We start from the raw sequence: 26,765 nt of genomic DNA, 5'->3' as shown, positions 1-26,765 counted from the left end.
AGACTAGTTCATTGTTGGTGGAGTTGTCAACTGTTCCAACCATTCTGGAGAGCAATTTGGAACTATATACCAAGGGCTATAAAAATGTGCATTCCTTTTGATCCAGAAATACCACTACTAGGCTGATAATCCAAAGAGATCATAAAAATGGGAAAAGGACCCACATATACAAAAATATTTATAGTAGCTCTTTTTGTGGTGTCCAAGAATTGGAAATTGATGGATACCCATAAATTGGGGAATGGCTGAACAAGTAGTATATGAATGGAATGGAATGCTATTGTTCCATAAGAAATGATGAGCAGGTAGCTTTCAGAAAAACTTGGAAAGACTTGCACAAACATTGATGCTGACTGAAATGAGCAGAAGCAGGAAAACATTGTACACAGTAACAGCTACATTTTGTGATGACCAACTTTGATAGACTTAGCTCTTCTGAGCAATGCAATGATCTAAGAAATTCCAAAAGACTCATGATGGAAAACGCTATCTACTCCCAGAAAAAGAACTATGGAGTCTGAATGCAGATTGAAGCATACTATTTTCTCTTTCTCTCTCTCTCTTTTTTGTTTTTGTTTTTCTTTCTCACAATCTTCCCCTTGGGTTCTAATTCTTCTTTACAATATGGCTAATGTGGAAATACATTTAATATGATTGCACATGTATAGCCTGTATCAGATTGCACACTGTCTTGGGGAGGGGAAGAAAATTTAAAACTAAAAATCTTATAAAAGTGAACATTGAAAACTAAAAATAAATATTTTTAAAAAGAAAATGCTAGCTATAATGATTATCATTATTAGCTATTTGACAAATAAGGTGTAGAAATTTTATGAATTTATGATTATAAATCTATATAGAGAAAGAGGTCTCATCCTGAACTCCATTTGAATTCTAAGCAAAGCAGTATCTCACTGAGAACATATGATTGATTTATCACCATGACTTGGCATAAGTTCAATTTTTGTCTGGTTAGTAGTACTCTCTGTGTTTTTTAAATCATATCATATCATATAATAATCATATCTAATTATAGATGCATAACTGCTTACTCTGCCTATGAAAAGGAATGACTCTGCTATATGGCCACTATTTTTAAAAAATATTTTAGTAGATCTGTGATCTCATGAAGGTGGTTACACTCTCCCTTCATATTTTCTCATCTTGTGTGATCCTTACCTATGTCCTATAAATCTGTCATAGAAGATCCACTCAGCATCCTGGAAGCATTCATTTAGCTCTATTAGTAGCAATGCACTCCTCTACATGAATGGCTTAGTCCCAGGAGGCAGCAGTCCCCATTCAGAACCAAACAGGACATAAATAATCATTAGGACAGTCGAAGCACATCTCTGGAAATCTAAGATCTAAGTTTCCTGGAAGCAGCTTAAGTGTTTCCTTTTCTGCAGTCCCTGATTTACAGTCCCCTCATTTTTGGTAGATTCCTAAAGCTTTGAATTCTGGGAATGGTCTTACCCTTTGTCTTAGTCTCTTGGATCACAGAACCATGCCATGGTCCCTCTATTAATGACTCATCCTAACCTTTATCTTACGTCTTCTCTAGGCTATTCTACCCTTAGAGAAACATTGGGCTTTAATGGAAAGTACATTGTACTTCCCCATTGAACTCGGAGATATGATATTTGATTTGAATCCTGGCTCTTTCATTTACTACCTTTGTGTCCTTGGGCAAATTACTTAAACTCTATGAGCCTGTTTCCTTATATGTAAAATGAATGAGGGAGAGTTGAACCAAAGAGCCTTGAAGGTCCATCCCAGCTCTCCATGTATAATTAGAAGATTTCTAGAGCCCTGTAAGGATTACTCTTCCCTGAACTGAAGATTTATTTAATCAATGGAATATATATACATATATATATATATATATATATGGATTCCATGGCATACTTGGTTGTCCCTCTTCCTAATATATAATGAATTCCTTTCTTTTCTCAAGCATACATGCACCTGATGGTGGTTTTAAAAATATGTTTAAAAATTACTACTGTTGACATGACCTTTACAGGTCATTTACATTTCAAACCTTGAAATGGTTTTATTATAGATTGAATTATTTTAAAATGCTATTGAGAAAAAAAAACAAGTAGTTCCTTTAGTCATGAATGCTTATAATCTTTGCAAAATCTTACTTTCCCAAGTTTTTTTTTAATATATCACATGGTATTGCTTTAAAGTTTACAAAATACTTTCTTCTCAATTACCTTGTAACTTAGGTAATGCAACTATTATTATTCCCATTTCCTTTATTAGGAAACTAGGTTTGGAGAGGGCATGACTAAAATGGTATAACATCTAACCAAACTTTGGGCTTCTGACTCTTAAGTTTAATCATCTTTCTACTATACCAAACCACTCCTATTATATGTACCCCTGTGTGGCAATTCTGCTCAACACCGCTAATAAATTGTTTGAACCACTCCATAAAGAGGACCATTATCAAACACCTTATATTTCCCCATAGCAACAATATTATGATTGAAGGTGAGGTTTTTAACAAAAACTCAGCATCAAATCAATAACCCTTAAGCACCATCATAGCACCATAGCATAGACACTGTAGATCAGGAAGGGGGATGAGATCTTCATCAATAAATTAGTAACCATTTATTAAATACATCCTATGTTTCAAGACAGTGTGCTAAGTGCTGAAAGTATGTTGTTGTTCAATTGTTTCAGTGGTGTCCAACTTTTTGGGACCACATTTGGGATTTTCTTGGCAAAGATACTGGAGTGGTTTGCCATTTCTTTCTCCTGCTCATTTTACAGATAAGGAACTGAGGCAAATAGGGTTAGATGGCTTGCCGAGGGTCACACAGTTAGTGAGTATCAGAGGTTGCATTTGAACTCGGGAAGATGAATCTTCTTGACTTCAGGCTCAATACTCTATCCACTGTGCCACCTAGTATAAAGACAAAAATAGAATAATTTTGGCAAATAAGGAGCTTGTAGTCAATTTGGGGAAGTAACAAAAAATGCAAGGAAATTTCAGGGGGCAATGCCAGCACCCAGGAGGATTAAGAAGGGACTCCTGTAGAATGTGTTTGTTGAGCTGAGCTTTAAAGGAAGCCAAGGGTTCTAAGTTGTGTAGATGAGGAGCAGGATGAAAGATACAACAGTAAACCTTTATTGGCATTTAAAACAGTAAGATTGGTGGTGCAGCCAAGATGTCATAGTAAAAGTGGGGACTTGCTTGAGATCTCCCCCAAACCCCTCCAAATACCTGCAAAAAAATGACTCTAAATAAATTCTAGAGCAGCAGAACCCACAAAATGACAGAGTGAAATAAACCTGGAAGCCAAAGGCAGCCCAAGGCAACCTGGAAGGTTGACAGGAAAGGTCTGTTGCACCAGACTGAAAGAGAGGAGCGCAGCACAGTAAAACCACACCAGCACAGACCTGGCCCCAACAAACCTGGAGCAGGTCTCAGGGGATTGAATCACTGGTAGCAGTGGCAGTGTCCAGGTTTCTCAGCCCACAAACACCAAAGACAACTTAAGGGATCAGTGTGAAAGGTCTGTCCGATCTGGGTGAAAGAGGAGCCCAAGCTCTGGGTGGTGGCAGCAGCTGCTTTTGGAGCTCTCAGCCAAATGGACTGTGGGGGGATTGAGCAGTTGATCGAGGGATATTGCAGGGATCTCTTTTCTGCCACTGAGGCAGGAATCTCTTGCTTTGCCTTTTCCTGGAACTGGGTTGCCGTTCTGAGTGGTGGTCCTGGGGCGAGGAGTAACACTGGGGAGGCAGGGCTTGTGGCAGTGGTGGAGAGGAAATCCTCCTCATGGTTTCAAGGCGGAAAACAGTGCTTGTGGTCAATCACAGACCAGAGTATAGGCAGGAGAGGAGTAAACACCTCTCCTTTGACCAAATGACCTTAGAAGAACTGAAAATTTACATGTCCCTAGAAGTACTCCGAAAACGGTTGTGCAAAACCTCTGAAGCTTGGAAAGTGCACCCTCCATCCTGGAAGAGTCCTACCTTAACAAAGAGTTAAAAAGTAAAGTAATTGGGGGAGGCTAGGTGGCTCAGTGAATAGAGCACTGAGTTCAAATCTGGCCTCAGATACTTAACATTTACTAGCCTTGTGACCTTGGACAAGTCACTTAACCCCAATTGCCCCACCTCCAAAAAGCAAAAAAAAGTCAAGTAATGGATTGGCAAAATGAGCAGAGAAAAAATCAGATTACAGAATCTTCCTTTGCTGACAAAGAAGATCAAAACATACAACCAGAAGAAGACAACAAAGTCAAAGCTCCTACATCCAAAACTTTCAGGAAAAATATGAATTGTTCGCAAGCCATGGAAGAGCTTGAAAAGGATTCTGAAAATCAAGGAAGAGAAGTAAAGGAAAAATTCAGGAAAAAATGAGAGTGATACAAAAAAAAAATCATGAAAAACAAGTCAACAACTTGCTAAAGGAGACCCCCCCCAAAATACTGAAGAAAATAACACCTTAAAAATACAATAAACCAAATGACAAAAGAAGTCCAAAAAGCCAATGAGGAGAAGAATGGCTTAAAAATAGAATTGGCCAAATGGAAAAGGAGGCCCAAAAACTCACTGAAGAAAATAATTCCTTAAAAATTAGAATGGAGGAAATGGAAGCTAAGAACTCTATGAGAAATCAAGGAATTTGAAAACAAAACCAAAAGAATGAAAAAAAAATAGAAGAAAATGTAAAAAACAAGTGACCTGAAAAATAGATCCAGGAGAGATAATTTAAAAATTATTGGACTACCTGAAAGCCATGATAGAAAAAAAGAGCCTAGACATCATCTTTCAAGAAATTATCAAGGAAAACTGCCCTGATATTCTAGAATCTGAGGGTAAAAAAAAAATTGGAAAGGGGAAGCTAGGTGGCACAGAGAGTAGAGCACTGATCCTGGAGTCAGGAGGACCTGAGTTCAAATCCGGCTTCACACACTTAACACAAAAACTAGCCATGTGATCTTGGGCAAGTCACTTAACCCCAACTGCCCTTCAAAAAGCAAAATAAAATAAAATAAAAATGGAAAGAATCCACCAATCACGTCCTGAAAGAAATCCCAAAAGGAAAACTCCTAGGAACATTGTAGTCAAATTCCAGAGTTCTCAGGTCAAGGAGAAAATATTGCAAGCATCCAGAAAGAAGCAATTGAAGTAATGTGGAAACATAATCAGGATAACACAAGATTTAGCAGCTTCTACATTAAGGAAACAGGGGGCTTGGAATTAGGAGTTAGAATTAAAACCAAGAATCACCTACTCAGCAAAACTGAGTATAATCTTTCAAGGGGAAAAATGGATATTCAATGAAATAGAGGACTTCCAAGCATTCTTGATGAAAAGACTAGAGCTAACTAGAAAATTCAACTTTCAAATACAAGACACAAGAGAAGCATGAAAAAGGTAAACAGGAAAGAGAAATCATAAGGAACTTATTAAAGTTGAACTGCTTATACTCCTACATGGAAAGATGATATTTGTAACTCATGATTATAGATGATATAGATACAGATACAGACATAGATATACACACCCAGAAGGCACAGGGTGAGTTGAATATGAAGGGATGATATCTAAAAAATAAAATTAAGGGGTGAGAGAGGAATGTCCTGGGAGAAGGAGAAAGGAAGAGGTAGAATGGGATAAATTATCTCACATAAAAGAAGCAAGAAAAAGCTTTTACCATGGAGTGAAAGAGGGGGGAGGTGAGAGGGAATGAATGAAATTTATTTTCATTGGATTTGGCTTAAGGAGGGAATAACATGCACAGTCAATTGGGTACAGATATCTATATAACCTTCTTTTGCTTTTTTTTTTTTTGGAGGGGGGAGGGCAGAGCAATTGGGGTTAAGTGACTTGCCCAAGGTCACATGACTAGTAAGTGTTAAGTGTCTGAGGCAAGATTTGAACTCAGGTCCTCCTGACTTCAGGGCTCGTGCTCTATTCACTGTGCCACCTAGCCACCCCAAAATCTATATAACCTTACAGGAAAGTAAGGGAAAGGGGGATAAGAGAGGGGGCAATAATAGAAGGGAGGGCATATTGGGGGAGAGGGTAATCAGAAGCAAACACTTTTGAGGAGGGACAGGGTCAAAGGAGAGAATAGAATAAATGGGTGAAGGGTGGGATAGGATGGAGGGAAATATAGTTAGTCTTTCACAACATGACTATTTTGGAAGTGTTTTGCATGACTACATATCTATAACCTATATCTAATTGCTTGCCCTCTCTATGAGGGTGGGTGGGGAAGGAGGAAGGGAGAGAATTTGGCACTCAAAAATTTTAAAAACTAATATTAAAAATTGTTTTTACATGCAACTGGGAAATAAGATATACAGGCAATGGAGTATAGAAATCTAGTTGCCCTACAGGAAAATAGAAGGGGAAGAGAATAAGAGAAACTGGGGCAGAGGAGTGATAGAAAGGAGGACAGAGTGGGGGAAAGGGTAAACAGAATGCCTTGGGGTGGGGAGAGGGAACTTCATTTCACTTTGCATCAATTCAAACAAGAGTTACCAGATTTTTCTAAAACCATCCCTTTCATCATTTCTTCCAGTACACTTGTATTCTATTGCATGCATATACCATAATTTGTTCAGTCACATTGATGACTGTCCCCTGTGTTTCCAATTCTTTGCCACCACAGAAATAAAAAAAAACTGCTATAAATGTTTTTGTATACATGGTTCCTTTCCCCTCTTTATTTGATCACTTTGGAGTATAGACCTAGTAGCATCATTGCTGGGTCAAAGAATTCACATAGTTTAATAGTTTGGGGACATGGTTCCAAAATGCTTTCCAGAATGGTTGGACTAGCTCACTGCTCTAACAAAAGTGCCTTGGTGTGCCTGTTTTCCCACATCCTTCCAGCATTTATCATTTTCCTTTTCTGTCATTTCAGTGAATGTGATGAGAATGAGTTGGTATCTCAGAGTTCTTTTAATATGCATTTCTCTACTTGTGTTTCTTACTTTAAAAACTGCCTACTCATATCCAGTAATCATTTATCAATTAGGGAATAGCTCTTATTCTTGTCAATTTGACTCCGTTATATTTTAGAAATTTTGACTTGTAAATTTGACTCAGTAATATATCTTAGAAATGAAACCTTTATGAGAGAAACTTCTACAAAGATCTACCCCGCCACCCAGTTTTATGCTTCTCTTCTAATTTAACTTCATTGGTTTTGTGACTAGTGGTTCTGGACCCTGGTTTTTGTGACACCTCGATACCTACTTTGTCTTCAATTATCCTAAGAAGAGTTGTAAAATTTTAAAAACACAAACCAGACAATGAGTGTTTATTAAACACTCACTATGTGCAATAGGAATAGATGTGATATTATAAAATTATAAAATATTTGGGAGTCTACCTGCCAAAACAACCTTAGCTGGGCAGCTAGGTGGTGCAGTGAATAGAGCACTGGCCCTGGAGTCAAGAGGACCTGAGTTCAAATTTGGCCTCAGACACTTAAAACACACACACACACACACACACACACACACACACACAAAATAGCTGTGTGACCTTGGGCAAGTCACTTAACCACAATTGCCCTACCTTTCCCCCCCAAAAAAAGCAAAAAAAAAAAAAAAGCCCAACCTTAGGAACTATATGCATGCAATTACAAAACACTTTTCATATAAATAAGGTCAGATCTAAATAATTGGAAAAATATCAGTTGGTCATAGGTAGGCTGAGCTAAAAATGAGAATTCTACCTAAATCAATTTACTTATTCAGTGCCATACCAATCAAACTACCAAAAATTATTTTATAGATCTAGAAAATATAATAACAAAATTCATCTGGAAGAACAAAAGGTCCAGAATATCAAGAGAATTCATTAAAAGTAATGCTAGGAAAGGTGGCCTCGCCATACTAGATCTTAAATTGTATTATAAAGCAGAAGTCATCAAAACTACTTGGTAGTGGCTAAGAAACAGAGGGGTAGATCAATGGAATAGATTAGGTACACAAGACACAGTAGTCAATGACTACAGTAATCTACTGTTTGATAAACCCAGAGACCCCAGATTCTAGGATAAGAACTCACTATTTGACAAAAACTGCTGGGAAAACTGGAAAATAATCTGGCAGAAACTGGACATAGGCAAACGTCTTGATATGAAAACTCTCTTTCCTGAGCAGATTGACAATGATGACAACTTATAGTCTTACAGTTGTCTGAAGGCACTGAGAGTGACTTGCCTATGGTCACGTGGCTTGTATGTAGTTATGCTTAGGCAAATATTTAGCTGATTAAGTACATGCCTTATTTCATGTGAGTTAGTGGGGTCTCTGACACCTTCAGTATTTGCATCTACCCTTTTTTTGTGAGCTTATATTTGCAAAATAAAGTCCAAATGAGTACACAATTTAGATGTAAAGGCTGATACTATAAGCAAATAAAGAAAGCAAGGAATAGTTTACCTGTCAGATTTATGGAGAGTGGAGGAATTAATGACCAAAAAAGAGATAGAGAACATATGAAATGCAAAATGGATAATTTTGATTACATTAAATCGAAAAGTTTTTGCACAAAATCAATGCAACCAAGATTAGGAGGGAAGCAGAAAATTGGGAAAGAATTTTTACAACCAGTGTCCCTGATAAAGGCCTCATTTCTAAAATATTTAGAGAACTGAATTTATTTTTTTATATTTTATATATAAAAAACTCCAATTGATAAATGGTCAAAGGATATTAATAGGCAGTTTTCAGAGGAAGAAATTAAAGATATTTATAATCATATGGGAAAATGTTCTAAGTCACTATTGATTAGAGAAATGTAAATCAAAACAGCTCTTAGGTACCACATCATACCTGTCAGATTGGCTAACATGATGAAACAGGAAAATTATAAATGTTTTAAATGTGGGAAAATTAAAACACTAACACATTGTTAGTGAAGTTGTGAACTGATCCAACCATTCTGGAGTGATTTGGAACTCTGCATAAAGGGCTATAAAAATGTACATACCCTTTGACCCAGCAATACCACTGCTAGGGCTGTATCTCAAAGAGATCATACAGATGGGAAAAGGACCCACTTGTACAAAAATATTTACAGCAGTTCTTTTTTTTCCCTTCAATTTTATTTTATTAAATTTTGTTACAGCAGCTGTTTTTGTGTTGGCTAGGAACTGGATTTTGAGAGGATGCCTATCAATTGGGGAATGGCTGAACAAGTTGTGGTATATGAGTATAATGGAATGCTATTGTGCTATAAAAAATGACAAGCAGGCAGACATCAGAAAAACCTGGAAAGACTTATATGAACTAGTGCTGAGTGAAGTGAGCATTGCTGGGAGAATATTATACATAGTAACAGACACATTGTGTGAAGACTGACTTTGATAGACTTAATTCTTCTCAGCAATTCAAGGACCTAAGACAATGCCAAAAGACTCATGATGGAAAATGCTATCCACATTCAGAGAAAGAAATATGGAGTCTGAATGCAGATCAAAGCATACTATTTGCCCTCTTTTGAAAATTTGTTTTGTTTTTTCTTTCTCATGGTCCCTCATATTTGTTCAAATTTTTCTTTACAACATAACTAACGTGAGAATATGTTTAAAAAGAATGTATATGTAGAGCCTGTATCAGATTGCATTTTGTCTTGGGGAGGAGAGAGGGAGGGAGTCAGAGAAAATTTAAAACTTATGGAAGTGAATGTTGAAAAATAAAAATAAATTAATTAGTTTAAAAAAGAAAGAAGTAGAAAGGGCTTATTCCCAGCCCTACTTTTCACTGCCACCCCACTTAGAAACAGCTGTATATTCACCAAAAGGCAAAAGACAATAATTTGAAAAATTCGAATGAACATGGAAATACTTATTTAAGAGACTATTTTTTTCCCCTTAAACTGTAGTCCTAGCTTTGTAATCAACTAATTGTATGTCTTTGGACATCTTAGGAGTTGTTTTGGGTGAAAATATTCACCATCTAGTTAAAAACTTTCTGTGATGAATCCTTTAATAACATGTAAGCAGCTAGGCGACACAAGGGTTAAAGCACTGGGCCTACAGTTAGGAATTTCAAATCCAGGCTTTTCCACTTACTAGAAGTCACTTAACCCCTATTTGCCAGTTTCCTCACCTGTAAAATAGGGATAATAATAGCATTTACTTGTCAGAGTTGTAGTAAGGACCAAATGAGATAATAATTATAAAAGAACTTAGCACAGTGCCTGGCACACAATGAATGATATATAAACATTAACTATGTTTATCATTATTTAATAATTTACAAGATTGAGGAATATGTCTTAGCCCATTTTACTAATGACAAAGACGAGGCCAGGAAAAGCAAAATTTTAAAAGCAAAAATAAAATAATAAATATTGAGTCATCCTAGGTATTTTAGACTGTGCTAGATGGTATTGGGCATGAAAAGGTGAACCTATCTAGTTTTGTGGGCTTATCACCCTGCCACATTTTGGCTATTTCTGGACTCGTTTTCTGGGTCAGCAGCTTCCATATATGGCTTGTCTGAAAAGTGATTCTAAAAATATTCAGGGACGACTCTGCAGTATGTGCGGTTTCAAATCTGTCATTCTTCTTTGGGTGTCCAAGCTTTGTATCTGATGTCTGAACCCAAACTCTGACTGTGGGAACATATTTGATTCCACAAGATTTACATTATTGTTACAAATAATTAACTAGATGCTCTTTAAAAAAAAACAAAAACAAATCCAAACACATTTCTCAAAGCTGTCTCTCTAGGCCAGTCATCTCATACCTCCTGGTGAAAGTCTGAGAGTTCTGCCATGTACATCTTTGAAATGCAGCACAGGAATTCCAGGGCTGAGACAGTCGGAGGGCCTCTGCTGACACTCCTATCACATCTCTGGTTACCAGATTTAGGATGTGTGAATGAGGCTTTTTGAAACGAAAAAAGAAGAGGCCTCAGAGCCTAAATCTTAGCATATTTCTCAGTTTAGGATTATGTTTTATGCTCTTTTATTTTGAGGGGAAAGTGAGGTTCCTTCTGACACCTGGGGAACTGTGATTCCCAAAGTATTGTTTTAATTCACTATCGAAGCAGCTTTGGTATAATGGATGAGGCACATGATGGACTCAGAGTCAGGGAGATGTGGCTTCAAATCCTCTTCCCTGCCAGGCCACATAAATCAGTTAGACTCTCTGGGCCTCAGTTTCCTGAACTGTAGAATGAAAAGACCAGACTCACTAGCCTTGAAGGTCCCTTCTAGCTTTAAATCTATGATGTTATAGATTATACAATGGGGCAGCTAAGGGACTCAGTGGCCCTAGAGTTAGGAGTACCTGAGTTCAAATCCAACCCCAGACACTTACTACATGGTCCCTTCCTACATTTCTAGTCTTCTTTTAACTTACTCCCTTCCATATATTTTATGATCCAGTGGCCCTGGCCTTTCTTGAAATTCCTCGCACACCCCACACCATCTCTCGACTCCATTCCTTTTCATTAGCTGTCTCCTATGCCTAGAGTACTCTCTCTCCTGACCCCCTGGCTTCTCTATCAAGAAGATAGAGCCAAGAGGGCCCAAATCCCACTTTCTCCAAGAAGCCCTTTCTGATCTCTTCCTCCTACCTGCTCAATTTTCACTCCCCATAGCTAGTCTCTTTCCCTCTGAGATCACCTTCCTTTTGCCCATTACCACCTTTGTGGCAAGTCATTGCACATCCCTGCTCCTCAGTTTCCTTCTTTGTCAAATGGAGTACTGGATGAATTTGGGTCAGGTTTAGTATTTCAAAGAATGCAGATAAAATCTCACAGTAAATTGATTTAAAAGGCATAGAAAGTGATATCTAAACCACAAGGACATAAGTGTAAAACTGGTACCTGCTGTGTACCCAAATTTGTAAGGTCCAAGGACACAAAAGACACATACAGAACTGATTTTAAAAGGACAGTGCTCTCCAAACCCAATTAGTCAATATGAAATAGAGGCTTTGTGTTTTTATACTAATGTGGTCACCAGAAGCTAGGGCCTTTTGCAAATGTACTAATCGTAGGGTAGACAGAATTACTTGTACCTTTAAATGCATTGATCATGACAGATCAAATAACACTAAACATAGGGAGTTAGTAGACTTCCTTTGGAGTCAGAGGCTACACTTATGGAAATTTATTAATCATTCTGTCTTGATTCATGTTCTCCTGACCCCCTCCTCTAAGGCAGAGGTCTTGATCAGCCTAAATCTAAAATGTTTTAAGGTAATATTTCCAAGAGGAAAGTGAGCTCTCTTCCTTCTCAAGTTTCTCAGTACTTTGTCTACATTTCCTGTTTGCCTTTATCTCATGTGTGTGTGTGTGTTTGTGTGTGTGTGTTTGTGTGTGTGTGTGTACTTTTCTTCCTTTTCATTATATGGTGTAAGCTTTTAAAGAACAGAATCTGTATCACATCTATTCCTATATTTTATAATGTCTACAGTAACTTTAAATGGAATTTCTTTTTCTCTCTCTTACTGTTGGGCTTTGTTAGTAATATGTAGAAATGCCAATGATTTATTTTATATCCTGCAACTTTGCTAAAGTTGTTTATTATTTCAAGTAGTTTTTTACTTGATTCTTCAAGATTTTCTGAGTATATCATCAAATCATCATCAAAGAGTGATAGCTTAGTTTCTTCTTTGCCTATACTAATTACTTCAATTTCTTTTTCTTATTGCTAAAGTCGTTTCTAGTACCATATTGAATAACACTGGTGAGAATTGGCATCCTTGTTTCACCCTTGATCTTATTGGAAATGCTTCTAGCTTATCCCCATTACATATAATGCTTGCTGATGATTTTAGGTAGATGCTACTTAATCATTTTAAGTAAGGCTTCATTTATTCCTATGTTCTCTAATGTTTTTAATAGGAATGGGTATTGTATTTTGTCAAAAGCTTTTTCTGGATCTATTGAGATAATCATATGGTTTCTGTTAATTTTGTTGCTGATATGATCAATTATGCTGATAATTTTCCTAATATTCAACCAGCTCTGCATTCCTGGTATAAATCCTACTTGATCATAGTGTATTGTTTTCATGACAAGTTGCTCTAATTTTTTGCTAATATTTTATTTAAAATTTTTGCATCTACATTAATTCCCCTCTGCTTTTATATTATGCCTTTCGCTCCAAACTCACTTGACCTTCAGAAAATAAATCCTGGTTTCTGTTGGATCAAAGTGCCCACCAAGTTAAGCACTTTAAACATTGCTTTAGACTAATGAAAACAATCCCATTTGCTTTCAAATTGGATTTCTACCTCCATTACTATGAAAATATAAGTGACTCAATCCCTTAAGTAGGAACTTTTCTTTTTTTCCCTTTGAATAAAAAGGAGATTACATTCAAAAGCCATCTCAAAGTTTAAAAATAGATCACAAATATAAGCTCACAAAAAAGGGTAGATACAAATACTGAGGGTGTCAGGACCCACTAACTCACCTAAAATAAGGCATGTATTTAATCAACTAAATTTGCCTAAGCATAGCCACATACAAACCATGTGACCATAGGCAAGTCGCTTTCAGTGCCTTCAGACAACTGTAAGACTCTAAGTTGTCATTGTAAATCTGCTCAGGGAACAGAGTTTTCATAGCAATAATTCCCTACACTGACGAAATCATAGGTCTCAACAATAACAACAGCAACAGAGAAAACATTTGTTCAAAAACTGTATGTATAGTAAGAATAATTTAATGTGAATGAGAATATGATCTCTTCTTATTAAAATATCTAAGCTATCTAGTTATCTTCATGAATAAATGACCATACTCATAAGAATTTGAAAAGCCCTCATTGGGTTAAAATGATGGGTCCAAGTCAATAAGATGATTTTAGTGGGGATAAATGGAAAGGTCTTTTTAAAAAAAATCAATTGCATGGATAAAAAGCTTGAGTGAATAATAAGCTCAATATAAGTCAACAGTAAAACATGGCATCCAACAAAGTTGATGGGATCTTGTTGTTGTTCAATTGTTTCAGTTGAGTCAGACACTTCTTGACCCTATTTGGGGTTTTTTGGCAAAGATACTGGAGTGGTTTACCATTTCCTCCTCCAGCTCATTTTATAGATAAGGCATCTGAGGCAAACAGGGTTAAGTGACTTGCCCAGGGTCACATAGCTGGTGAGAGTCCGAGTCCAGATTTGAAATCAAAGACATGATTCTTCCTGATTCTAAGCCTGGCATTCTATTCATTGTGACACTTAGCTGTGCCAATGTGCTCTCAGGTTGCATTAAAAAATATATTGAGGGGCAGCCAGGTAGCACAGCGAGTAAGAGCACCAGTTCCAGTGTCGGACTGACCTGGAGATCAAATCCCAGGCTCAGACACTTAGTACCCAACCAGAAACACCTGGCCATGTAATCTTGAGTAAGTTACTTAACCTCAGTTGCTTAGGGGCGGCCAGGTGGCTCAGCGAGTAAGAGCACCGGCTCCAGTGTTGGGATGACCTGGATCAAATCCGGGCTCAGATATTCAGCACCACACCCAGAAATAACTGGCTGTGTAACCTTAAGCAAGTTAACCCCAATTGATTAAAAAAAAAAAATATTATATCTAGAATCAAGGGCATGGTGTTTCTGCTGTATTTTGTCTTGGTCAGACCACACCTGGGGTATTATGCTGACTTCTGAAGGACATAATTGAGGTAGCTAGGTGACATAATGAATAAAGTGCTAAACTTGGAAGACCTGAGTTTGAATCCTGATTTTGGCACTTACTAGTTATGTGATCCTGAGCAAGTCATTTAACCTCTCAGCCTCAGTTTCTTTATATGTAAAATGGGGATAATTATAATCCCTTCCTTACAGGGATGTTGTGAGGATCAAATGAGATAATACAGGTAAAGAAAATGCTTTGCAAACCTTAAAGCACTATATAAATATTAGATACTATTACTAAAAATAAATTGACAAGTAGGAACTCAACAAGAGGAATGCAACCAAGATTAATAATAGCAATAGTTAATATTTATATAGCATTTACTATGTGGCAGGCATTGTGCTAAGTGCTGGAATTATTATCTCATTTGATCCTCATAATCTGAAAGGAAGGTGCTATTACTATCCCCACTGGGAGGTGGGAGATAGTAGGAGATTGGGAACCCCACCAAAAGAAGAACTCCCTAAAGAAAGTGAGGGTATTTAGCCTGGGGAGGCAAAGCTTTAGGACACATAAAATAACCTTCTTATATTTGAATAGCTGCTATTAAAAAAAGAAAAAAAATAGATTTCTTGGCTTGCTACAAAGAGCAGAAGGAGGTGTGATGGAAAGAAATTACAGAGGCAGATTTCTGATTACTTTTGAGGAAAAACAACCTAAAAACCAAAGCAGAATGGACAACTCTAAAGGGTACAGAGTTTTGTATCACTTGAAGGGAGTTTGGAACTCAAGTAAGAGCTGAACTAGATGACATCTGAGGTTCCTTCCAGTTGTGAAAGTCTGTGATTCAATGGTTCTAACAGAAATAGTACAGTCATGAGTTTGAACTGCATCTAGATCAATTTGTTTTGCTCTGTTTCATAGATATGGATTAGAATCCTACTTACTACCTATCAGATTGGCTAACATAGCAAAAAAAGGAAAGTGACAAATTCTGAAGGAGATGTGGAGAAATAGGGACACTAATGTAGTTGGTGGAGTTGTGAACTGGTCCAACCATTCTGGAGAGCTATTTGAAACTATGCCCAACAGGCTATAAACTTGTGCATATCTTTTGACCCAGCAATATCACTACTAAGTGTATATACCACAGAGATCAAAGAAAAGGGGAAAGATCCTATTTGCACAAAAATATTTATAGCAGCTCTTTTTGTGGTGGCAAACAATTGGAAATTGAGGGAATAGCCATCAAATGGGGAATGGCTGAACAAGTTGTGGTATATAATTGTGATTGAATGTTATTGTGCTATAAGAAATGATGGCAGGATGGTTTCAGAATAACCTGAAAAGGCTTATATGAACTGATACGAAGTAAATGAGAACTAGGAAAACATTGTATGTAGTAACGCAAAAATGTAATGATCAGCTGTGAAAGACTTAGCTACTCTGAGGAAAACAACGATGCAAGACAATTTCAATACTCTTTGCCTCCAAAGAGAGAATTGATGAACTCTCAATACAGATTGAAGCATACTTTTTTCACTATGTTTTTCTTGGGATTTTTCTGCACATGTATTTTCTTTTGAAATACAGATAATATTGAAATAAATTTTTCATGACTTCACATGTATAATTTAATATCATATTTCTCAAGGAGGAAGAGAGGGAAAGAATTTGGAACTGAAATTTTTTTAAATGAATGTTTTTAAATGTAAATAGAAAATATTTAAGGAAATAAATACAAATACATCTTTTGAAAAACAACAGAATCTTTCCTTCAAAGCATAACTTACATTCTCTTGAAAGAAATAGTATAAAACACATAAATTTATACACAATAATTGAGAATAACTATAGACAAACTTCAGAGCAGATATTTACTCACACCTGGGGAAATCAGGAAAGGCTTCCTGTAGGAAATGATTTCCCCAGGTCTGAGTAAATATCTCCTCTGAAGTTTCTCTATAGTTATTCTCAATTGTTTTGTATAAAAGTGTGTGTTTTTATGCTATTTCTTTCAAAAGAATGTAAGTTTCCTCGAGGGAAGCAAGAGTTTTCTTTCTTCTTCATACCCACAGTGACAAGTACAATTTCTGACAAATATTAAGCATTCAATAAATGCTTACTGAGTTGAATTGGCAAAAACAGATCAAAATAATAACAATAGAAATAATAATAATCATTTACATATTTAAATGTAAGCATTGCACTTCATAATGTACTTGCTCTAAGTGAAATGAGCAGAGTCAGGAAAACATTTTATTTTATTTTTTTATGTTCTATTGTGTCTTTATTTATTTCTTTCCCCCCCTTTTTTAAAGTTAAATTTTGTTTATTTTTAGTTTACATCATTTATTTCTACAAGATTTTGAGTTACAAATTTTCTCCCCATCTTTCCCCTACCCACCACCTCAAAACAGCGATCCCACTGTATACTCCCTCCCCCAATCTGCTCTCTCCTTTAACCCCCCCCACTTCCCCCCTCCAACTTTCCAGTAGGACAAGATGGATCTCTATACCCCAGTGCCTGTATATCTTTTTTCCCACTTGCATTTAAGAAAAAAAAAAAAATATATATATATATATATATATATATATTTTAACATTTGATTTTAAAACTGAATTCTAGATTCTTTCCCTTCTTCCCTTATCATCCACACTTACTGGGAAGATAGGCAATTCAATATACGTTCTACATGTGTAGCTACACAAAACATTTTCCATAGTGGATATATTGTGAAAGACTGACTATATTTCCCTCCATCCTATCCCTCCCCCCACTTGTACTATTCTCTACTTTGACCCTGACCCTTTTCAAAAAGTGTGTGCTTCTAACTTTTCTCCCCCCAACCTGCCCTCCCCTCAGTCATTTGCCCTCTCATCCTCTCCCCCCCTACTCTCCTGTAGGGTGAGATACCCTATTTAGTGTGTACGTCATTCCCTCCCTAAGCCAAATTCAATGAGAGTAAGGTTGAACCATTCCCTTTTGCCTTCCTGTTCTTCCCCTCCATTGTAAGAGTTTTCCCTTACCTCTTCTATATGAGATAATTTACCCCATTCTGTCTCTCCCCATCTCCTCTCATTATATTCCTCTCTCACCTCTCAATTTCACCTTTAAAGTATCATCCCTTCCTATTCAATTGGTCCTGTGCCCTCTGTCTATGTATACCTGTACACATATATACATACACACTCACATATGTATTCATATGCCCATATACCATCCTATATAGACATATCTATATATTCCCTTCAACTATTCCCTTACTGAGAAAACTTTCATAAGTTACAATTATCATTCTTCCATGTAGGATTGTAAATAGTTCAACTTTGATAAGTTCCTTATGATTTCTTTTCCCTGTTTACCTTCTCATGCTTCTCTTGCTTCTTATATCTGAATGTCAAATTTTCTATTCAACTCTGGTTTTTTCATCAAGAATGCTCGAAAGTCCTCTATTTCATTGAATAACCATATTTTCCCCTGAAACATTATACTCAGTTTTGCTGGGTAGGTGACTCTTGGTTTTAATCCCAGCTCCTTTGACCTCTGGAATATCATATTCCAAACCCTTCAATCCCTCAGTGTAGAAGCTACCAGATCTTGTGTTATCCTGATTGTGTTTCCACAGTATTCAAATTGTTTCTTCCTGGCTGTTTGTAATATTTTCTCCTTGATCTGGGAACTCTGGAACCTGGCTATAATATTCCTAGGAGTTTTCTTTTTGGGATCTTTTTCAGGAGGTGATTGGTGGATTCTTTCAACCTCTATTTTGCCCTCTGATTCTAAAACCTCAGGGCAATTTTCCTTGAGAATTTCTTGAAGGATGATTTCTAGGTTCCTTTTTTGAACATGGCTTTCAGGTAGTCCAATAATTTTTAAATTATCTCTCCTGGATCTATTTTCCAGGTCAGTGGTTTTCCCAATGAAATATTTCACATTGCCTTCTATTTTTTCATTTGTTTGGATCTGTTTAATAGTGTCTTGATTTCTCATATGGTCACTAGCTTCCATTTGCTCCAATCTCATTTTGAAGGAATGATTCTCTTCAGTGTGCTTTTGAGATTCTTTTTCCATCTGGCACATTTGGCTTTTTAAGGCATTCTTTTTGTCACTGGCTTTTTAAGCCTCTTTTGACATTTGAGTTAGTCTGTTTTTTGAGGTGTTATTTTCTTCAGTCAGGTTGTTGATTCTCATTTCATAATTTTCTTGCATCATTCTCATTTCTCTTCCCAATTTTTCCTCCACTACTCTTACTTGGTTTTCAAAATCCTTCTTAAGCTCCTCTATGGCCTGTAAGCAGCTTATTCTTTTGATGGGAGCTTTTGGTATAGGAGCTCTGACTTAGGTGTCTTCCTTCTGTTCCATGCTTTGATCCTTTTTGTCCCCAAAAAAGGAATCCAAAGTTGGACCTCCGTGCTTGCCTTGCTTCCTTTGCTTGCTCATATCATCACTCAATTACTTGAGTTTTGAGCTTTTGGCCACAGTAGAACTCTGCTACCAGAGTGGGGAGCTTTGTCCTAAGTTGCTGGGGTTTTCTCAGCTGCCAGAGCTATTAGTTGGCTGCCCTCTCTGAAGCCTCCACATGCTCTGGCTGACTGCTCATACACCCCAGGACCTCCACCCTAGACAGTGATCCAGATACAAGCAGGTTAAAGCAAGAGTGATGATCCCTTGGAATGGTTGCTTGGTCCCCCTACAATCTGCAGGCTAGGAGCTCTGAAGCAGCCACATGGCAGCAGCTGAATGGCTGCCACACCTCTGCTGCTTCTCCCTCCAGGAGCAGAGGCCAGACCACACTCCCAGACCCCTTATTCCCACAGAGTCCACACTGACCTCTCACTTTGTCTTTGGCATCTATGTGTTGATAATTCTGGAAACTGCCACAGCTGCTGGTGATCTACTCTCCCAATGTCCCTCTAGCCACAGCTAGTCAGGCCACTCTAGGTCTAAAACTGCGGGTTGACGGGGGGCTAGGCTCTGCTCCCAGTGGGCTGCAATGGACCTTTCCTACTGGCCTGCCAGGCTGTCTTCAGTGGGAGATTGTTTCTCTCTGTCACTTTGTGGGTTCTGTAGCCCTACAGTTTGTTTAGAATCATTTTTTATGGGTATTTGATGTGGTTGGGGGGGGGGAGCAGGGAGTTTTCCTGCCTCTATGCCACCATTTTGGCTCCACCCCCAGGAAAACATTTTAGACAATAAAAGCAATATTGCACAATGATCAACTATGAATGACTTAGCTATTCTCAGTAACACAATGATCTAAGACAGTTCCAAAATGCTTATGATGAAAAATACTATCCACCACCAGAGAAAGAACTGGTGGAGACTGAGTGATGACAGAAACATACATTTTTATTTTATTTTTCTTAGGTTTTTTTGCTTTTGTTTTCTTTTGTAACATGGCTTATAGGAAAATGTATTTTGCATGACTCCACATATATAATCTATATTAAATTGTTTGCCTTCTCAAGGGAGGAGACGGGGAGAATTTGCAACTCAAAAAATATTTTTTAAATGAGTATTAAAATTTCTTTTTACATGTAATTGAGAAAAATGCATTTAAAAAAATAAAGCACTTTATAGCAAGCCTATGAAATGGGTAATAAAAGAGTAATTATAAAGGACCAGATGCTCAAGGAAATGAGGTAATCTGTTTTAAGTTACTTCAAGCTAGTAAATTAGTGGTGCTTCTCTTTTGGAATCAATGGCTATAGTTAAGACTTATAAGGAATAAAACAATATCCATGCTCTTGAAACCTGTTAGTAAAAACAGTGGTCACTTTTTGCTTCTTCATATTAGCTATGTCCATCAATCTCTATGTTCTATAGAATCATAAATTTAAATATTGAGTTATTCTGAACACCAAGGTTCAAATAAAGCTAGATGAAAATTCAGAGATGTATGGACATATAACTGATATACAGACATATAACTGATGTAGAGTGAAGAAGTAGAATCAGAATAACAAAATATATATGATGATTGCAACAGTGTAAATGTTGATAACCAAAAAAACTGAAACTAAACACTGTAAATATAATGACCAAGAGGTTTGACCTTGGTGAGGTTGTGAAAACGTACCATTCTCCTTTCTTTGTAGAGGCAGGAGGACTATGGGTGTGGAATATACATTGCCAGACTTAGTTAATATATTGGTTGGTTATGTTGAAAAACATTTTTTCTTTAAGAAATTCTCCATTATAAGAGACAACATGCCGGGTAAAAGGGGGAAGAGGACAGTTCAAAATGAGGGTGATAAAAAATAGCAAGAAAATAAAATGTTTTCTATAATCATATTTCGTAGAGCTGAGCTCTCAAGAGGTCATATGGTCCAGTACTCTGTGTTCAAATGGCGTAGGGATTATTATCTCCATTTTGCAGAAGAGTTAATGAAGGTTTAAGAGTTTGTATGATTATTTATCATACAACTAAGCTGTAAAAAACAGGATTGGGGTTAGGAATAGTTGAGAAGAGAACTAGAATCCATATCTTCTGAATCTTGCCACAGTTCCCTTTCTGACATATTGTGAATCAGAGCCCCGACATGTATTTTCCCACACTTGTCGCACTTGTATATATTCTTGTATATATTGTATATAGTCTGATCTTCAACACATCCTCTTGGCAAAACTAGTGAGTAAAGACATACAAATTAAGTTGTTATTTCTTGGGCTGCTTTATTTGCCCTAGTAATATTTGTCTTGAAATTTCATGTGCTTGACTGTAAGCTTCTCCTAGGCTAGGGACTCTCAAATCTAAAGGCCCAAGACTGCACAGAGCTGTTGGCAGACTCCTCTAGATATATTTTGAACCCTTTCGTTTAAGACAAAACCATATGTCCCTAGTCTAACTTCCTGCTTTCAGGCAAGATTTAACCCACAACAACTTTAAGGTTCTAAGATAAATTTGTAGAGAATAGCTACCATGGGGTACCATTTTTTGCAATATTTTATCACATTGCAAAGTAATGCTCAGTTGGAACATGATGCTTGTCTAATAGAGGAAATGTCAGGCATACCATTACAGTTGTGGGGGCAGGTACTATTCTTCCTGTGAGGTCCATGAAGATATATGTGTGTATTTATGTATGAATATATATATATATATATATATATTGTGTGTGTGCATATATATATGTATATACATACACCACAACATACATATTTTTGTATACACATATATTCATTCATTTATTTATTTCCACCCTGACTTGTATTAATATTATGGATAAAAGTTACACACACATGTGCATGTATGTATAAATGATATATATTCTGAAAGACAAAGAGATATTATAAATGAAAATAATAATAATTCACATTTATATCTAGCTTTTTAGTCTAAAAAGCATTCTCTTCATAATAAGTCTGTGCCTAGGTAATATAAGCATTATACCTATTTTAAAGATGGGGAAATTGAGACTTTTAGAGATAAAGTGACTTACCTATGGTTGTATAGGGGCACATAAAACTACTCTAAACAACCAGCAAAGGAGAAAGATAGTCATTATTACAGCATTACCATTTTGAAATAAAGAGGAAATATGAAGTTAGCCAAGATGCTGTCAAATTCTGGATCAGGTTGGCTGCTGTCAAATTAACCCAACTAGTATGCATTTTTTGGAGCTATTAATGTAATGCACATCATAAATTAGCAGCTGTGTTGAAATGAGTTATCATGGCTATGGAATCTTAGAATTCTAAGAATCATCTAGACAAACTTTCTGCTTATGGACAAATCTCTCCTATGATGTCATCAGACTCTATTTGAATACCTTCAGTGACAGATAACTTGCTACCTATCAAGACAGCCTGTTCCCATCTCCAGACAGGTCTAATTGTTAAAAATAAAACCTCCAGACACTTGCAGGAAGATGGTTCTAGTTTAAGTGAGAATAAATGCCTCATGTTTTATAGCTACAAGGCCAAATGTTTCCCTAACTAGCCTCCTTCACCACTTTCTTTCAATATAAACATTTCATGAGATCAGCCAAAACTAAACTAAAGGGACAGGTGGTACACAACATTTTATTTACAGATGACTGTGCACTCAGTGCAGCCTCTGAGGCTAAGATGCAACCAAGTATGGATCAATTCAATGCTGCTTGTGCTAATTTTGGTCTGACAATTAATGCCAAGAAAGCACAGGTTTTCCACCAGCCAATACTGCACCAAAACATCAGTTAGAGCAAATGGAGAAATTTTAAATGCTGTGGATAAGTTCACTTATCTTAGCAGTATACTTCCCAGGGATGTACAAATAGATGATGAGGTTGACACACACATTGACAGAGATAGATCATTACCTGAGAAACTACAAAGGAAAGTGTGGGAGAGAAGAGCTATTATACAGCTTACCAAACTGAACATCTACGGAGCTGTTGTGCTGACCTCATTGTTGCATGCCTGTGAAATCTGGACAGTATACCAGCTCCATGCTAGGAAACTGAATCACTTCCATTTGAATCGTCCTAGGAAGATTCTGAAGATCGACTGGAAAGATAAGGTACTGGACTTTGAGGTTCTTTCTTGAGCTGAATAGCCAAGCATTCAAACTCTACTGCAGAGAACACAACTCCAATGAGTTGGTCACATTGTTTGAATGCCAAATGTTCATTTGTCTAACAGACTATTTTACAGAGAACAAGGAAAGAGCTCACACAGAGCTTAAAAGAAGTGATATGAGGACACTCAAGGTCTTTCTGAAGAACTTTGGAATTGATTGTAAGATATAGGAGACACTGGCATAGGACCACCCAACATGGTGTGGTGTAATGGAAAGCAAAGTAGGACTTTATGCTGTTTTTCTGGATTGAGTTTCAGTCAATCAAGTGCCTTTGACTGAGCCTCTCCTTTGACTGAATTAAGAGTCTGATTGGAAACAGTAGACTGTTATGGTAATGGTAATTTGAAGATCTTCCCTGTGCCTTAATAGGCCTAAGGGAATTTGAATATCTTCCCTGCCCTTAATAAAAATGGTCAAATGTAATCACAAGGAGCCCATGGCAGGAGGAGTTTGCAAAAAGGGTAGAACAGGAAGGGTGGAGCAGGAAGGAGCAGAACAGAGCACAAGGAGAGCTGAGAGAGAAAATGTCTGTGAAGTTGGTGCTCTGTCTGTTGATCTGTGTTGATTTCTCAGACAGAAAGTGAATTGAGATGATAGTGCTAGTAATGTGTGTAAATATTGTTGTAATCCTGTTAAGCTTTGTCTTCCTAGAAATAGAAGCTGTGGGCAGGAGCCCTGGAGCCTACTGTCAATTAAGAGCAGGAAGAGCTTGGAGTGGAGAACCCCCTGTGAGCTGAGACAAGGAGCAGGTGCAGAGAGCTGCCTGTGTTCGAATCCAGATAAGAGTTGTATGAATTCAAGTGAGAGTTGTGTGAATCCAGGTAAGAACTGGGAGTTCTCAGTTCACAGAGGAAGAACCATGGGATTTGGAAGCCAACCTCAAGTCAAGATGAAAGAGGACTTTACTTGGACACTCTGTATTAACTGAGTGTGACCTAAGGGTGGATGGTGTTTGTATTTTCTGTTACCCCTTAAGGATGTGTTATGCTAGCAAAACCCTAGCTTGGCACCCCCTGACTTTGGGGATGCAATAATATATGTTGTGTGGGGATTCTGAGGAATGTCATAAGAAATACTGAATGATATATTTTGTTTAAGACTATGTGGCCACCTTAGTAATAAACTGTTATATTGTTGTGAATGTTATACTTTTCTTTATTGAACAAAATTTAGTTCTAAATAAAGAGTGTTCATTATACTATGTGATTACACTCTTAAAATTATTCACAGCAGCAGTCCTCGGGAGAGCTACCATGGTTGGGGTTACACGTGTCCACATCAAAGAAGGTGCTGTGCTCTATGAGCAAAGCAGAATTGCAGTAGCTCAAAAGAACTATGAGATACACAAATTTAGAGTCATCTCCACTCCAAATGTTCTTATGGACTACTTGAGCCATGCGGGTGGTAGAGTCTTCTCACCTCATATTAGTCTGATCAACTATAGTTGGATGCACTGTACCTTGACCCTGACATCATCATATCATCTTGTCCTAGTAATGGCAAGCAAAGTAGTACTTTGCTGCTTGTTTCAGCTATTCAAGTGTCCTTGACTCTCTTGTTTGATCATGTCAGGTCTTTATTGGAAACAGTATACATTTGTGTTGCCTTTAACAGGCCTAACATCATCACATGGAGCCCATGGTGGGAGGAGCTTGCCAAAAGAGCAAGCAGAACAGGAAGAGCAGAACAGGAAGGAGAAGGGCAAAGAAAACCTCGAGCACAAGCTGGGACCAAGTGGAACTGAGAGTGAGAATGCTTGTGATTTGGGCGTTCTGTCCGTCTCTTCTGTCTGTGTTGGTGTTACTTTGTCAGAACAAAGTATTTGGTCTGTGGAAAGAGAACTTTACTGCTGATACAGAGGCCCTGAAAGAGGGCTTTACTGCTATTTACACAAGTCCTGGGACTTTACTGTTCATTTGTGAGTGGTGGGTGGAGGTGGGATAGTTGCTGCCAAATTGGGGGACCTTTTAAAAAGTGAGCAATGGAGAATTCTGGTCAAGATGGCAACCCAAACAGCTACAAAGAAGACCCGCTCTTCCATATAGGTATAGATATAAATAGAGATGGAGATATATGTATATATTACATGTATGTATACATATACATATATGTATACCAGTAATGATTCAAAAAAATAATCAGATTGAATACTGACCAAGAACTCTAAAGAGAAGTAACAGTAAAAGACTTCATCCAGAACAGTATAATGAGATAGCCAGATACTCCTAGTCTGGGAAAGGGCATCACCACCCACATGACTCAGTGCCTAATTAGATTAGTACCAAAAGGTATGAAAGCCTTCCTGCTAGCAAGCCTCCCCCTAAGAAAGCCTTCCCTTAGTCAAGCTCCTCCCCCAATGGGTTCTATGTAACTCAGGATATATCACAGCTGTGAGTTAAATACCTGTGTACTTTTAGGCCTGGTAATATGGCTGCTGGTCCAAGGGAAAAGGGAACACATGTGGTCACTTAGGCCTATTAATTGACAGGGAAGATCTTCCTATTCCATTAACATTATATTCAGTCAATGAAAAAACAACACCACCAGGAAACCCAAGCAGGATGTGAAGCCCAAAACAGCAGAAGGAACTTTGCCTAAGTAGGTACCTGGGAAGTAATAGCAAAAGCTGCCCTTTAAGTGAACTTATGATGTAGAGAGACTTATTATAAAATGATTATCATACATATATATCCACCCAAATTCATTCTGTATGCATTGTGGGTAATCACACACATAGTTCTACTGTGGCTAGGACCCTTCCCCATTACCTAATCCTTTAACAAACCCATCCTGCCTTTTCAATATTCATAATTTCTATCATATAATTACATCTTTACCCTATAAAAATCTATCTTGCTTTCTCAGAAGTTGCTGGTTCCTCTTGGAACTTAGCCCACTTTATGAGAAGCATCAATCTCAATAAATGCCTATACTTAGATTAGAGGTCGTCTGACTCTGAGTTCTTTGAGATGGTTCTGGCACAACACATCATAAAACCACAACACTTTGCTGACTACAACACAATAAAAATTATAGTCAATAAAGGGCCTTTGAAGAAAGGATTCAAAATTAAATGGAAATTAAATAGTTTAATCTTGAATAACTTATATGTCAAAGAACAAATCATAGGAATCATAGATAATTTTGTCAAAGAAGATTCATGAAACAATATTAGTTAAATGATTTCCCTGATTGAGATGAAACATACCAAATTTGGGGGAGTATAGCCAAAGCAGTCCTTAGAGAAAAATTTTATTTCCAAGAACTTTCATCAATAAAATAGAAAGAAAGAAGATCAATGAATTGGGCATATAGTTAAAGACAAGCTATAGAAAAGTAATACATCTTTTTAAAACCCAAATAAATAACAAAATGGAAATTCTGGAAAACCCCCAAAAATTCAATAAAATATAAAAAAAATTCAAATGATAAATTGTTTTAAAAATAATTTTTTAGATAAAAAAACAAAAAATTTAAAAATAAAGTTGCTTTTAAAATCCAATAGAATCGATGAGTAATTAAGAAAAAAAGAAAGCTGTATCTCTAACATAAAAAATGAAAAGGAATTTATAATAAATGAAGAAAAAATAAAGGAAACTGTTAGAAACT

General features: G+C 37.1%; 1 long non-coding RNA gene across 2 annotated transcripts in view; it reads left to right on the top strand.

Moving 5' to 3' along the window:
- LOC138176647 (uncharacterized) overlaps nt 1-24,297 on the top strand; it is a 92,771-nt gene extending 68,474 nt beyond the window's left edge. For both annotated transcript variants that reach the window (XR_011172352.1, XR_011172353.1), the window contains exon 3: nt 23,808-24,297. This is a non-coding gene — a long non-coding RNA (uncharacterized lncRNA). The remainder of the gene's footprint in view (nt 1-23,807) is intronic.
- Nucleotides 24,298-26,765: the final 2,468 nt, after the last annotated feature.

Source organism: Petaurus breviceps, unplaced genomic scaffold (genome assembly GCF_028583685.1).
Source record: "Petaurus breviceps papuanus isolate PSGF00001 unplaced genomic scaffold, PetGlider_PUasm1.0 90062, whole genome shotgun sequence".
In the NCBI taxonomy this organism is placed as follows: Eukaryota; Metazoa; Chordata; class Mammalia; order Diprotodontia; family Petauridae; genus Petaurus; species Petaurus breviceps.
This window is presented reverse-complemented; position numbering and strand designations above follow the sequence as displayed.